Below are 13,912 nucleotides of genomic sequence, written 5' to 3'. Positions count from 1 at the left end.
GTCCTGCTGTTATCTACCTTTTCAAAGAGTTGGTTCCCCTCCTGTTTGTAGGCTCCCTTTAGGTACCGAAAGGCTGCAATGAGGTCACCCTTCAGTCTTCTTTTCTCCAGGCTGAACAAGCCCAGCTCCCTCAGCCTGTCCTTATGGGGGAGGTGCTCCAGTCCCCTGATCATCTTTGCGGCTCTCCTCTGGACCCTCTCCAACAGCTCTCTGTCTTAACCCGCAGTGCTGTGGATCACATCACTTGACAGAGGCCCACCTGAGGGCTGGTCCTGTGACTGCGCAGCACCCCTGTGAAGAAGAGCACCAGTGGATGGAGCAAAGCTTGAGGAAGGAAAGACATTTTTTGTCCAGGACACCCAGCTTTCACCTTCTGAACTGCTGGTTGCTAGAGGCTTTCTGCTGCCTCACAATGGTGCCGGAGATGCTATAGCCCAGCCAAAGGTGACAGCAGAAGGATATGTTCTCCTGTGGTGTCAATCATGGTTGTGGTGACAACACAAGGCAGGGCGGTAGCAGACTCAGGGGCATGCTCAGGAAGTTCTGGACTTTTCCTTTCAATGCTGCTCTGGGTGAGTGAGTTGTACATAAGCCTTTTGTGCATGCTCTGCTGTATGAAACTCTTGCCTGACAGCTCATGTTACAAGGGCTGCTCCAAAAGTAATGCCTCCTATGTTACGTATTGGCCCACAGTGTCGGAGGAGGATGTTGGTGGTCTGGCAGTAGAGGTTGAACTTTCCCACCATGAGGTTGTAGCCATTGTGAGGCTTCCCCTCAGCCTCCTCTGGTCTGGGCTGAACAAACCCAGGGACCTCTGCCACTCCTCACATACCTGTCCTCCAGGCTCTTCACCATCTTCATAGCCCTCCTTTGGATGCTCTTTAATAGCTTTATGTCCTTATCACCCAAACCTGCACCCAGTGCTGGATGTGAGGCTGCACAGCTCATAGCAGAGTGGGACAATCCCTACCTTAGCACAGTGGCAGTGCTGGGCCTGGGGCATCCCAGGGCACAGTTGGCCGGTCGGGCTGCCAGGGCACATTGCTGTTTCATGTTCAACTTGCTGTCAACCAGAACCTTCAGATCTCTGCCTGTGGGCTGCTCTGGGCCCCTCCCAGATGCAGAAGCCAGCACTGCTCTTTGTTGACCTTTATGTAGTTGGCGATTGCCCAGCCCTCTGATTTGTCAAGATCTCTCTGCAAAGCCTGTCTGCCCTCGGGGGAGTCAGCAGCTCCTCCCAGTGTAGTTACAGGCTCTTGCTGACGGAGAGCGAAACACAGGACAAAATGCTGCGAAAACCAGCCTTTCCGCGCCCGTAGAAAAGAACCTGGCACACGCAGGAGCACGGAACAGCTTCGCCTTCTCTGGGGCTCCCTTCTGGCGGTGCCAGAGCCCGCGGGGCCGACCTTGCGCTGCCTTGACCGGCAGTGACACCGCGCGGCGAGCATCCGCACCGCACCGCACCGCGTCCTGCCCGGCATTCGAGCCCAGCAAAGCGCGGCCGGGCTGCCAGCAGGCAGAAGTAGGGCCGTCGGCACCGAGACTTGCCATGCTCTGTCATCAGATGCCTCTCTCCTCTCTTTACAGTTAATAAAAGTGTGCTAAGTTCTGGTGCTACGGTGCGGTGCTTCCAGTGCCACAGCTTCCCACCAGGAGATGGGAGGACGAGAAGCCTCCTCTCTGCCTTTCTGAGCTGGTCATGCCAGCTGCGCAGATCAGTACAGACCAGGCACATCAGCACATCCTTAGTATGGTCACCCCATGATAGAGGTGGGTCATCATCACATATCCAGAGCAAAAAAAGGTATGTTCCCTCCTCCTGCTCACTTTGACATGTGAATACTAAGCATTTCTTCTTCTGCAGGGACCATATATGCTCATTCTAAATCCTTGCTTGGGAAAAGCACCGAATGTGCCCACAGATGGCATCATGCAAGTGCCCACCTGAAGCCAGAGACAGCTACAGGAGAGGCTGCTTTCTGCACACAGCTGAGATCAGAGGAAGCTGGGCCTCTCAGCTGCTGAGCAAAGAGCAGTTGCATCAATTGAAACTGCCTCGGGCTCACTAGAGTCAGCTCACACACCCAGTGTGTCCTGGAGTTCAGGTGCTCTGGAGAAGAAAAGAGCACAGATCTCCTCATCTGCTAGGGCCAGTTCAATGCTCCACCTCTGCCCCAGCAGGCTGCCATTGCTCCCTGCCTCTCATGCCATCCTCCCCTGCTGTGCTCCCAGGCAGGCTTCCAGGCTCCAGCTGCAGAGCACAGCCTTGATTAGATTTGATTCACAAAGGCATTTCACAACACTTGTTCACCTAAACAAAATAGAAGTCCTGGATCCAAGCATCGCATTTAAGGGCAGGATAGATCCTTTTGAAGCAAACTGCTGGTAAGTCACCAAATTTTAAATAGTACATTTTCCTGCCAAACTCCTTCGCTGAAAAAAAAGTTCATAGAAGTTCAGCTATTCAACCCATGACTTCCTGAAATAGCAAGTGACATCTTTTTGGCTTTTATATCCTTTAAACATAAGGCTCCTGTTTCAGTTTTATTGAATTAAGTCAGGTGTGCAGGAGGCTTCAGCCATCTCCTCTGGCTTCAGGGAAATGTGGTGATATATTACCAGGAATGCCACCTAGAATGAGGAAGATTTTGTACCTGCTACTGCTTTGCCCAGTCTCCTGACTGACATACATGACATGCACAGTAGGAACAAGAGCAAAAACTGTCCTCCAGCATCAAGGTTTGGCTCTCAATAGGCTGACCTGGGAGGGAAGACCTCACATGCTATCTCCGTGATACTGAAAATTCTCCTTTTTCCCTCTAGCTGTTTCCCTGGCATTTTCAGGCAGGTGCAAATGAGGTGGCTCCTTGCTGCCAGCCAGCAGTGGTCAATGATTGTAGCTGCCCTAATAGCGTGGTTTGTCATCCAAACTTCTCTGCATCTCACAGCATGCTGCACACTTTATCTGTCCATGAGGCCATAGACTGAATTACTTAAAAAAAAAAAAGATAGCAACAGCCTCCACAAGGAGAAAGCCAATGGTGACATGCTGGTGTCCTGCCCAGTGCTAAGGCAGAGTTGACTGTGTAGGAACAAGGACTGGGGCTGTCCTAGTACATTCACAGGTGCTGGATTTGGCCCCAGTGCTTCTGGCAGCTTTGAGGGGACACATTCAGTTTTCTCCCATGTGCCTGCCTTAATGATTCCTGAAGATAATCTCTACCAAAAACACTTCCCTCAAAAACAGCACAAAGCCCTCTCTCTGAATCCAAACAACAATATGCCCATTACAAACTTCCTGTTGTGCTGCAATGAAAGTGATCCTGATGTAGAGTCAAGGGCACAAAAATGTGCTGATGGACTCTGCAACCAGACACTCTGCTCCTTCAGAGGAAGGAGGTGCTTTTGTTGTGCTGGAAAACTCTCAGATGCAAAGCAAGAGTAGAGGAAAGTGAACAGGTGTGCTTTTCACTGGATTGTGGACACCCTCACATGATGGAAAGTGTGAATGAGGACCAACTAATGGCTCCCCAGGATAAGGCTATGGCTGAAGACCTCTGAGATGCGGGATGTTGACTAGAAGTCAATCCAGCTCCAATCTGCTCTCACCATTGCCAAAGGCAGAGGTACATTGCATGGAGTCAGATGCAGGCTTAGTGCAGTACCCTGCAACATCAGGCCTGAGAAAAAGGCTTGGACATAGCAAAACCAGGCACTTTGATTATTACTTTACCTGGAAAATTAAGTGAAGTTGAGACTATCTTTCAAAATGTTTCCACACTAGTGGATCAACTTCTTCCAAAGGGAAAAACTGCACCACATGAAAAACGTTTGCCTATTATACATACTGAGCCCTCCCAAGGGACAAGGCAAGCTGGAGCAGGTGGGCAGAATAAACCCTGGCTTGGAGGTGCCCACTAAATGAAGAGAGCAGAAATCTGAGGTTGCCACAGGGCTGACTAATGTCAGAGGGAAGAACTTGTTGGGAAGCATCAAAATGAGACTTAAAAGGAGTCTAGCTTTGCTAGACTGAAAGAATGATGAAATAGCCCTTTTCATGTCCCTGCCTTCCCCTTTATGCATATGTTGTAAATAATTAACTGGCTCTTTGTCTTCAGCCCTTGATGAGTCCCCGAGTGTAATAACAGGAGTAGCCGATGGTATCTCACTGTCCTCCTTTCAGAACAACACTAAGTTCTGGCATGCAATCCCACAGCACAGACTATCTTTTCCTTATCCATCTGCTCGTGTTTCCCGTCCTCCTACTGTGCACGTACCCACCCTCCAGAGCTACCTCCAGTGGCTGCACCATGCAGACTGTTGGCCTTGCTACTGCCGAGCTGTAATTACAGAGGAGGTGGCCTCCAGCAACAGCCACCAGACCTGGACAACTACAGTAAATAATTGCACTCTGCTGGCCATGTTCCCCATGTTGTGCTTGTGGTCATGAGTCATGTGGGAGCACCTAGCAGGTTGATGTCACCTGTAGAAGCTAGTCCTGCAAACCAACAGCTGACAGAGCAGACAAAAACATCTGTCCTGAAGCTGTGCTCTAAGCTCCTACCAGAGACCAGGCAGAGTGTCAGGCTGTCATGGTGGTTGGGCAGGCTGCGGATGTCAACACTGCCTCTCTCTGAGCATCATGAGACCTTATTTGGTAGAGAAAAGCGACTCCTGCACTTTGTGGGAGAAAGCCAGGCTGCAGCTGGCTGAGGAGCCCCGTCTTGTCATCTCCAGTGTGATTCCTGAGGCTGAATGCATTTCTGACCCAAGTGAGGGATGTCACCACCTTGCCACCAAGTGCCTTTCATGGTGGCTGCAGCTCCTCAGAGGGAGCAGAGGAGCAGCACTGAGCTCTGCTCTCTGTGATGGTGACAGGATCCAAGGGAACAGCATAGAGCTGTGTCAGGGGAGGGGCAGCGGGGGGTTAGGGAAAGGGTCTGCACCAGAGGGCGGTGGGCACGGCGTTGGCTGCCCAGGGCAATGGGCTCGGCCCTGAGCTTTGGAGTTCAAGGAACACTTGGACAGTGCTCTCAGACACTGTGTTTGAACATTGTGTGGTGCTGTGTGGAGCCAGGAGTTGCACTCCATAATCCTTATGGGTCTCTTCCAACTCAGGATATTCTGTGACTCTATGAAATATGAGGCCAGAGGTGTGCGGCTAAACCTGACCCATCACTACCATGGCCAGGAACATCCCTTCTGAGAATAAGCAGAAGAGAACGAAGGACACCCAAGTAACCCACTACAAACCAGGAGATTTTCTGGGCCTCCTCCTTGAACAACAGCTCCCTTCCACAGGATGAGGGCATCTTGCCCTTCTTTCTGACACACCTGTTTGCTCTGGATACACATAGCACAAACAAACATGGAGTTTTGCACAGCTGTGCCAAATCTCAGAGGGCACACGGAGACCTCGCCTGTGCAAGCGAGTTTACGTGGAGATGGTGTGGGCTGTTTAAAAACTGAAGCACAAAGGAAGACTTGACAGGCTGCCTGAACAGTCAATGACGAAGCAGCACAAAACAGGTATCTCCGGTCCCTTCCTCTCACACCTCTGATCCTTTCATCCCCATGTCACAGCTGTTCCCTAAGCAACAGTGGGCACTTCTCGTCCCCATGTGTCCTCCCAGTGTTGGCTTGGCACCTCGCTCTGCCTTTGCCATCCAACAGTCCTGGCGCCCTGCATGCTGCTCTTCACTGATGGTGAGTCCCCAGATCTGCCAAAGGGTGGTTTGGCAGGATGGGCAGCTGGCACGGGGTGATGCTAAGCACTGGGAGGAGATGGCTGTGGGCTGCAGGCATGCCAGGAAACGTGTCACTGTTGTAGAGGGATGTGTGCGTAGCGATGTCTGATTAAGTCGTTACGCTTTCTGCCTCCAAGAGCAGCTCCCACTGAAGAAGTAGGATGCATCCTGCCATGACTGCTGCTGCTCTCCCCAGTGCATGTACCTCAGTACATCCTTGTCTTTCCTGCAAGATAAGGGGCATGGCTTCTCCTGGCCTCAGACACCCCCAAGTTGTGTATTCACTGCTCCATCCTCAACTTTCTAGTGAAAACACTCAGAGTTGGTGAGTCTGGGGCTGTCCCACATTACTGCTCTTAGAGCATGGGTACTCACCCCATTGTATGCTTTCTGACAGTATGTACATCCAGGAGCAGAGGGAAAGCTGAACTGTGAGCTCTGCCCCAAGCGAGGGAATGAAAGGATAATGCCTCTTTCTTTCTATCCATGCAGAGCAGCAGCACGCAAGGCAGGAAGGACAAGGAAGCACAAGGATAAGAAGCAATGATGGGCATGAAAGACAAGAGGGAAATACAGCTAAATACTTTTAGGAAGTATTTCCTTAAAATAATAATAATAATAAATTAAATTAAAATAAATTAAAAAGCATATTTAAGTATTACTTCTGATGACATGCATTTTCACCTTCTACAGAAAACTCACCAACTGGACTTTGAAGGAAAGGGAAAACCTTTGGCTGCAGCCTCTTTGCCTTTCTCCAAGTCATACCTCTAAGCTGCCTCAAGCCCAGATTTGGGCTCTCACCACCTGTTTTTCTAGGGCAGGTGATGCCACAGGTGCACTGAAAGCAAGATAATGAAGGTTCAGGGCAGTATGGCTCACTCATGATAAATCATGCTGTCATGTATGATCTTAAGGAGGTCTTAAGGAGGAAATTGTTGCAACACAGACTCTGAGTCTGCTGCAGATAATTATATCTGTTTGTCCTCTGAGGCAATCTCCTCACTCCTTCACAGCTCATCTGGAGCCACTGCTTTCCACATGCCCTTGTCTCCATCGCAGGCTGCACCTGGAGCCCTGCAGGGGTGGGAGAGGTAAGCATAGGGCTGGGGCTCCATTGTGCTCTGCAGCACTATCAGCATCTAGCAGCAGACACCCAGCGCCAGCCTGGTGTAGGGCAGCTTTTGGGAAACCCCAATCCATGTGTGCCCAAGCATAGGCTGGGTGAGGCCTTTGGGAAGTGACAAGCTGTGGCACAGCCCTGTCCTGGCAACGTCTCTCCTGCACTTCCTTGCTGCTTTCCATCTGTGCCTTCATCTCTGCTCGGCAGTGCACATTTTGCACAGTAGCAGAACATTGCCTGCTTGTAAGAAAAGCAGATACCAGTGTTTTCTCACCCACCAACAGAGAGCATTCCAGATTTAACCTGAATGGTGTTCTGCATCCTACTTATTGAAACATGTAATCCTATTTTACCTTCGGTATGAAAGCAGGAAAGAGGCAGACAAAGGATTTTTCACTTCAGGAAGAGGAAATACCAGAGAGTTCCCCAGAGACAACTTGCAGGTGAACTTGGTAATTAAAAAATTAGGGCAGAAGTATGAATCAATACACCCAGACAAACAGCTGTGACTGCATCTCAATATTTCAGACAGGCAATCCATCGAGTTTGGTCACTCTGACACTCCTAAAAACTAGTGCAAATAAAGGCATTAGGCAGAGACACATAAAACCTGAGGATGATACTGTCAGTGCAGAGCTAGGCTCACAGTGATGAACATGGGGATGCTGGATCCCTCAGTCTCTTGCTAGGCACTGCGTTGCCATCCATTAAAACCATGCTTCTAGCTGTGATGCAGGACTGAAAATCTGCTCCCCCCAAATCCTTACTAAACACCTGTTCCTTGAGCAGCATGATGTCTTCTGGCATTTCAAATTTTTTGTCATGAGAATGGGTGTCAGGATGATCAGGTCCAGCCTGAGATTTGACACTTACCCCCTAAGGGTAGCTTTATATTAGATATAAGAAATAAACTCTTTACTCAGAGGGCGTTGAGACCTTGGCACAGCTGCCCAGAGAAGCTGTGGTGCCCCATCTCTGGAGGTGCCAGAGTTGGATGGAGGCCTGGGCAGCCTGAACTGGGAGTGGGGGCAGCCCTGCTCATGGCTGGGGGCTCAGACCTGATGGTACCTTGAAAGATCCGTTCCAACACAAACCCCCATTGGTTCCATAATTTTGAGTGGGGTGTTTCTGCTATTCTCGCAGGGTCAGATGTACCCCACATCCATCAGCTCACATATTGCCATGTCTGCAGCACCCAGGACACCTCCATGACGCCAGGCAAGGCTTTTGGCTGGTGCCCTGCCTACTGAAGGATGGAGCAACAGAGCTGGTGGCAGAGAGCAACAAACAAGGCACCCCTCCTATTTCTTTCAACAGCACAGATTTTGGCAGGGCTGGTGCCTGATGCAGCCAGACATGAAGCACTTTTGTGGCCTCTAGGAGCTGCTTCTTGGAGAGCACCTCATAGTTTAAAAGCCAAGAATATTTAGTAGTTGAGAAGAGATATTGACAGCCTGGCCACATTCATTGGTGTGTGGTTTTCAGCAGCTCCTGATCACCTCATCCCCTTAACCCCTTTTCACAAGTGACACAACGTATGGCCCCAAGCCCAAACCCCATGGGCACACCTCAGGTGCTCAGAGCTGGCGCCTTCCTGGCTGAGGGCTGCCCAAGAGGAAAGCAGCTTCCACCCCTGAACCCTGTTTCAAAGCACATGGCCTCCTGTTGGACTGCTGAAAGATAGATTTCTCCACCAGCAGCAGCCACTCAGGCACTTCAGCCAGGTGCATGTGGCAGCAGTGGTTTCATTTGGCAAAACTGCATTTTATAGTGGGATGGATATTCCTGGGTGATCAGCTTCCACTCGATGTGCCACAAACCTTCACGCTGATGCTGTGCAGCCCAGGAGATAGAGTGTGAGAATATGCAGGGGAAAAAAGGACGGGAGCCAGCATCTCCCTGCTTTTCTGCAGCAGCCTTCAGAAAGCTGGTAGGCGTTCCTCAAGGTCTTGATTTTTCTAATTTAAAGGAAAGAATGCATAATGTGTCACCCCTATTTCAAAAAAAAGTGCTGTTGCTTAGCCTGGCTAGTCAGTGGCTGTGACAACTTGTGTTTTCAGCGAGATGTTGTTTTATTTGCATTTTGCAGAAAAAAATAATTGCTTTTTACCAGCCTGACCTTACTGATAATTCCTCCCCAGAGCTTTGGATGTTTATTTGGTTCAGTGTTTATCATTTAGAGAGCAATTTATGTGCATAATCCTCCAGTTTAGTTGCAAGATTTCATTTCTCCCACTGAGCTCTATTTGTAGGGTTCATTCTCTCATTCTTGGAAGGGGTCTCATGAATGCAAGGCCAGTAACATTTCCTTGCCTGTTTGCAGCTCAGAAAGTCTTCAGCAAAAGCAACTGGGGTCAAAAAGCTTTGTTTTGCCCAAAACACCAGAAGAATTTGAACTTGGAATGTCAGGGATAACATGGGAAACAAACTTTCCAAAAGTGATTTGGAGGCAAGTTTTTACAAAACATTTCTGAAAATGAAAGCATCTTACAAAAATAAAAACAGTGAAAGCACCACAGGCTCGTGACGTGTTTGCACTGACAGTTTCAAAATCTGGAGGAGTAGGCAGGTTCTCTTTCCTGCTCTTGTGTTGATGCTGGGAAAAGGACTAGAAGCTGAAAGCACACAAAGCAAACTGGCCACTTATTCACAGCTCTGGATTACCCAGATCATAGCTGTGCTTCCCAGTTTCACCATGGAAGATGCAACCTTTCTGCTACAAATCCAGCTGTGTTTATTTATTATTGTAGGGGTTTGTTGTTGTTGTTTTCTCCAATATAGTGATAGGAGAAGAGGGAACAGTTTTAAACTAAAAGATGAGAGATTTAGATAAAATGTCAGAAGGAAGTTTTTCACTGAGATAGTACTGAGGCCACATCCCTGGAGTGCTCAAGGCCAGGTTGGATGGGGCCCTGGGCAGCTGAGCAGGGGGGCAGCCCTGCCCACAGCTGGGCTCCAACTCAGACTGTTCTGTGATTCTATGATTTCCTGGACAATCCCCATCCAGCCTGACACAAGAAACAGATGGAGGCAGGAAAGAACCTACCAAACCCACATATATCCCCAGCACACGAGGGGCTCTCACTTCACTCCCTGCCACACTGAAGTAAAAAATAAAGAAGTCAGAAATTTTATCACCATGGAAGCATTTTGGAAGAACTTTGTCCAAGCTCAAAACCAAACCAAGAGCATTTTCAGCATGGCAAGCATCCTTAGCTTCCAGAAAATATATATATATATATATGAGTCAACGGCTAAAGAAATCACAGAAACAGGTGGCAAGACACTGTATGGGGCTCAGTGTTTGTGCAGTTGCTGTGGTCCTTACTTAGGCCTGCTTAAAATGAACCAAAATACCACTGGCTGCTTGTGGTTGATATACGTTTACTGCCTTTAGAGATGGTGGAAATCCTCAGTTGTGCTCAGTTGTGATTTTTATCTGAGACAGTTGCTTAAATCTACAGCCCATGAGAGAATAACATTTTGGCCAAATAAAAACTAAAACCACATCATTTTGGTGTTTATTTTTTTCTTGACTCTTCTGGACACTGCAGAGTAGAAATAAGGAAAATCCTTGAGACAAACTGCTTCCAGACCCCTCACAGACCCATGCAGGAGCCCATCTTGATGTCACTCCCAGCCTGCTTTAGCTGAACAGCCTCAAGATACAAGAAGTAAAAGCATCTCACAATGCAGAAAGCTCTCACTGGGAAGGTCTGGCAGCCCCTCCCTTGTATACAACAGCTCAAGTAGTGAGTTTGTGAAGGCTACAATGACAGGTAACAACAGTGTATTTATTGAGTTGCCCACTGCCCTGATGTGTTTCCAGACCCCAGTTTCTTTCCAGGACTGCTCTGTTTCATAATAATAAAAAATCAGCAGAGGTCTGTTTCCAGCCATCTATGGAGGAGTCATGCAAAATGGGAAAGGAAAAAACTAAACAGCAACCATGTACAGACTCTCCTTCTGCACCCCAGCCTGACTCCTGCTAAAGAAGAAGACTGTATTATTCTGTTAAAGAAGGACACAACATAATTCTAGGTGTCTTTCTCCTTTGAGGTACAGTTTTATTTTGTAGAAAGTATATTACTTCTACAGATTTCCACGAGCCCAGCCTCATTCCTAGCTCCTGTGTCATCCTTACAACAAAACGTTAGCCTCCTGAGAGACCTGAAGCTCCTATGGAAATAAATGAGACAGTTACTAAAAGTGGGTGCTCACTTTTCCCAGCCTCGGAGAGACTAGTGACTTACAGGGGATGAAGGGCACAGCTGAGGCAAGAGTGGCAGGTGGGCTATGGACAGGGAGCTCTTCTCATGGCTGTTGGAGCTCCTGGTGCTGCACCAGGGCAAGTTCTCATGTTTGTAAGACCAAGAGATGGAAAACATGGACAGGAGACGGAAAACATAACCAAAGGAGCTCTGTGATAACCATTACCGTCCTATCTAACTGATTTAATTAGCAGCTTGGATCTATCAAATGAAGCGCCTCTGAAATTTCACTGAATCTTAAGCTTTCTTCCTCTTAAATATGAGTGACTCTGAGACTAATCACACTTAGAAAAAGAAGAAAAAAAGATAAACAACAAACAAAACTTTCTTAATGAAGGCTCAAGGTGCTGGTAATTAATCTCATCCAATCTTCAAAACCAAACTTAACACCATGGACACAGCTGCCAGTGCATGGCCTCCAACAGAGCTGGCCTGGATGAGGTGTTCTCCTTGAAAACCAGAAGTGCATCTATCTTGCTATTCACTGATCTCTACAATACTTTCCCCATCTGGATAAACCATTCCTGGGACATTATCTGCTTTGTCTGAAGTGAAGTCATCAGCACCTTGATGAGTTTGTTTTGCTGGACACTAAGTACAAGCGAAAATGCCACTTTGGAGCAGTTACCTTTTCTTTATGAAAGCTGCAGAAATCTATTCCTTGAAAATCCAAGGGAAATAGTATTCCAGCCTGTTCCATTGTTCTGATCCCTGTGCTCTTGCTCTGCAGCCTCTCAGAGCTCTGCATGCTGCTGAAGCACTTATGAGTGACTTGTTGCCAATATTATTGAGGTGGCTCCAGTATCGCAACCAAAAACTACTGGTGTTTTAGTTGATGTTTAAAGAAACATTGTGCCCACAAAAATTTGACAAAATTTTGAAAACGAAGCTATTTCTACTTATCTACTTCGATTAGAAACAAAGATACAGAACTAGTAAATCATTTTTTTGTTGATAATGAAACACCATGTAAACAGAACTAATTATTTAATTTGGAAACATCCTTAGTAATGTGTTAAAACATTTGCATTTGAACTTTAAAAGCTTGGAAGCATTTGTGTGGGCTAGAGAAACTTTCAAACCTTCATCATCACTGAAGTAAGATCTATTAAAATTTAGCAGCCTTCAGTAGTTGCAGATGCACAACACTGTGTCAACCTCTGATTTGTAATTTAAGGTTAAGGTTTAGAGATAAAGGGGAAGGGAAGGATGGCAGCAGTCCGCCCTTGTTTATCTTGTGTAAGCAATTCTGTCCTAGCCCAGACCGATGACTTTGTCCCCAAACTGCTGTTTCGAAAGGGGAGCTCCACATTGCATAATGTACATTTTACTTTACCTCAAGTGATTGGGAGAAGTATCATTCTGTCGGGGTTTTAAGCAAGAAAACTTCAGTACAAAGACATGGAGTTTTCCAAGATACAGTCTCTTCATAGAGGCTGCTTTTCATACAATGAGATGTGAAAACATAATTCTGGTACCTGATTTTCCACACTGTTTTTACAGCAGGAGCTGAGGTTGGTACTCTGTGCTGTCCTCTCCTGATGTAACAGCTAAGGTGATGCTGGCTGCCTTCTCAGGTCTCACAGCAGGAAGCTGAGACACACTGCAGAGCTGGAGAGGGAAAACAGAGAACATCACCACTCTCACCAAACAGTTGCAGGAAAAGCAAACAAACAAACAAAAAAGGTAAGCAGTCCAAAAGCAAAATCCACACATGCAGTTTTTTTTCCATTGGTGCCATAATTTCAAAAGCCTTCAGAAAATATTATTGAGATTTTAAACAATACATCTGCCTTCGGCACCCTCTGAGCTGTGACTTGCAGCCAGCAACGCCCTGCTCTCGGCCTGACGTAAGCAGGCCTTACACAGGGCTCTGCCCACAGAGTTTGCCTCAGCATTTGGTTTCTGTACTTTTCCTAATCCTTGAGAAAAGAAAACTGGGACATTACAGTGCCAAGTGACATCCCACTTCCCAGCTGAAGCATATGGACCAAACACCTCCTGGTCTGCGACAGTTTGCCCACTTGCTTGTTGAAGTCCCTGCCACGCACCTATGATGTGCGGGGAGATTTGCAGAGAAATTGTGAACATGGCTGCAGTAGTTGGCTAATAGTGCCTGTAATCACCAAGCACAATTCCTTCTTTTTTTTTTTCTTTCTTTCTTTTTTTTTTTTTTTAAATATTTTTGATCATCAGTGTGAGAAGAAGTGCAAATTCCTTCCAAGTAGCATGGCATAAAAGCACGGGAACTCCACTGCTATGAGTATTTAGAACATGCATTTTGTACATATAGACCAGGAGGCAAGAGGCTGGAGAGAGCTCTGTGGAATGGGATGTGGGTGTTCTGGCAAGTTAAATATAAGCCAGCACTGTGCCATGGCAGCCCAAAGGGCCAACTGTGCCACAGGGTGCCCGAGGCCCAGCACTGCCAGGGGGTGAGATGTGGGGCTGTTCTCTGTGCTGTGAGGCCTCACCTTCCAGCACTGGGTTCTGGTTTGGGTGCCACACATAAAGCTATTAGGGAGTGTCCAAAGGAACGCTACGAAGATGGTGAGGAGTCTGGAGGGCAAGGTGTGTGAGGAGCTGCTGAGAACCCTGTGTTTGCTCAGTGCAGAGCAGAGGAGCTGAGGGGAGGCCTGATGGCAGCTGCAGCTCCTCACAGAGAGCGGAGGGCAGCGCTGAGCTCTGCTCTCTGTGACAGCAACAGGGCCCGAGGGAGCGTTTGCACCGCACCTCAGCTAGCAGCGAGACATGGCAACATCACAGCCATC

At 47.9% G+C, this 13,912-nt stretch overlaps 1 protein-coding gene across 1 annotated transcript in view; it reads right to left on the bottom strand.

Annotated features, from left to right (window-relative positions):
* The window catches only part of RD3 (RD3 regulator of GUCY2D), a 48,822-nt gene extending 36,074 nt beyond the window's left edge, over window positions 1–12,748 (bottom strand). Inside the window, exon 1 of the mRNA XM_010706727.4 lies at window positions 12,620–12,748. The gene's annotated coding sequence lies outside the window, so the exon portion shown is untranslated. The remainder of the gene's footprint in view (window positions 1–12,619) is intronic.
* Window positions 12,749–13,912: the final 1,164 nt, after the last annotated feature.

The sequence above is a fragment of the Meleagris gallopavo genome, chromosome 2, assembly GCF_905368555.1.
Source record: "Meleagris gallopavo chromosome 2, MGAL_WU_HG_1.1, whole genome shotgun sequence".
NCBI lineage: Eukaryota > Metazoa > Chordata > Aves > Galliformes > Phasianidae > Meleagris > Meleagris gallopavo.
Note: the sequence above shows the minus strand (reverse complement) of the source record. Positions and strands in the feature narration are given on the sequence as shown.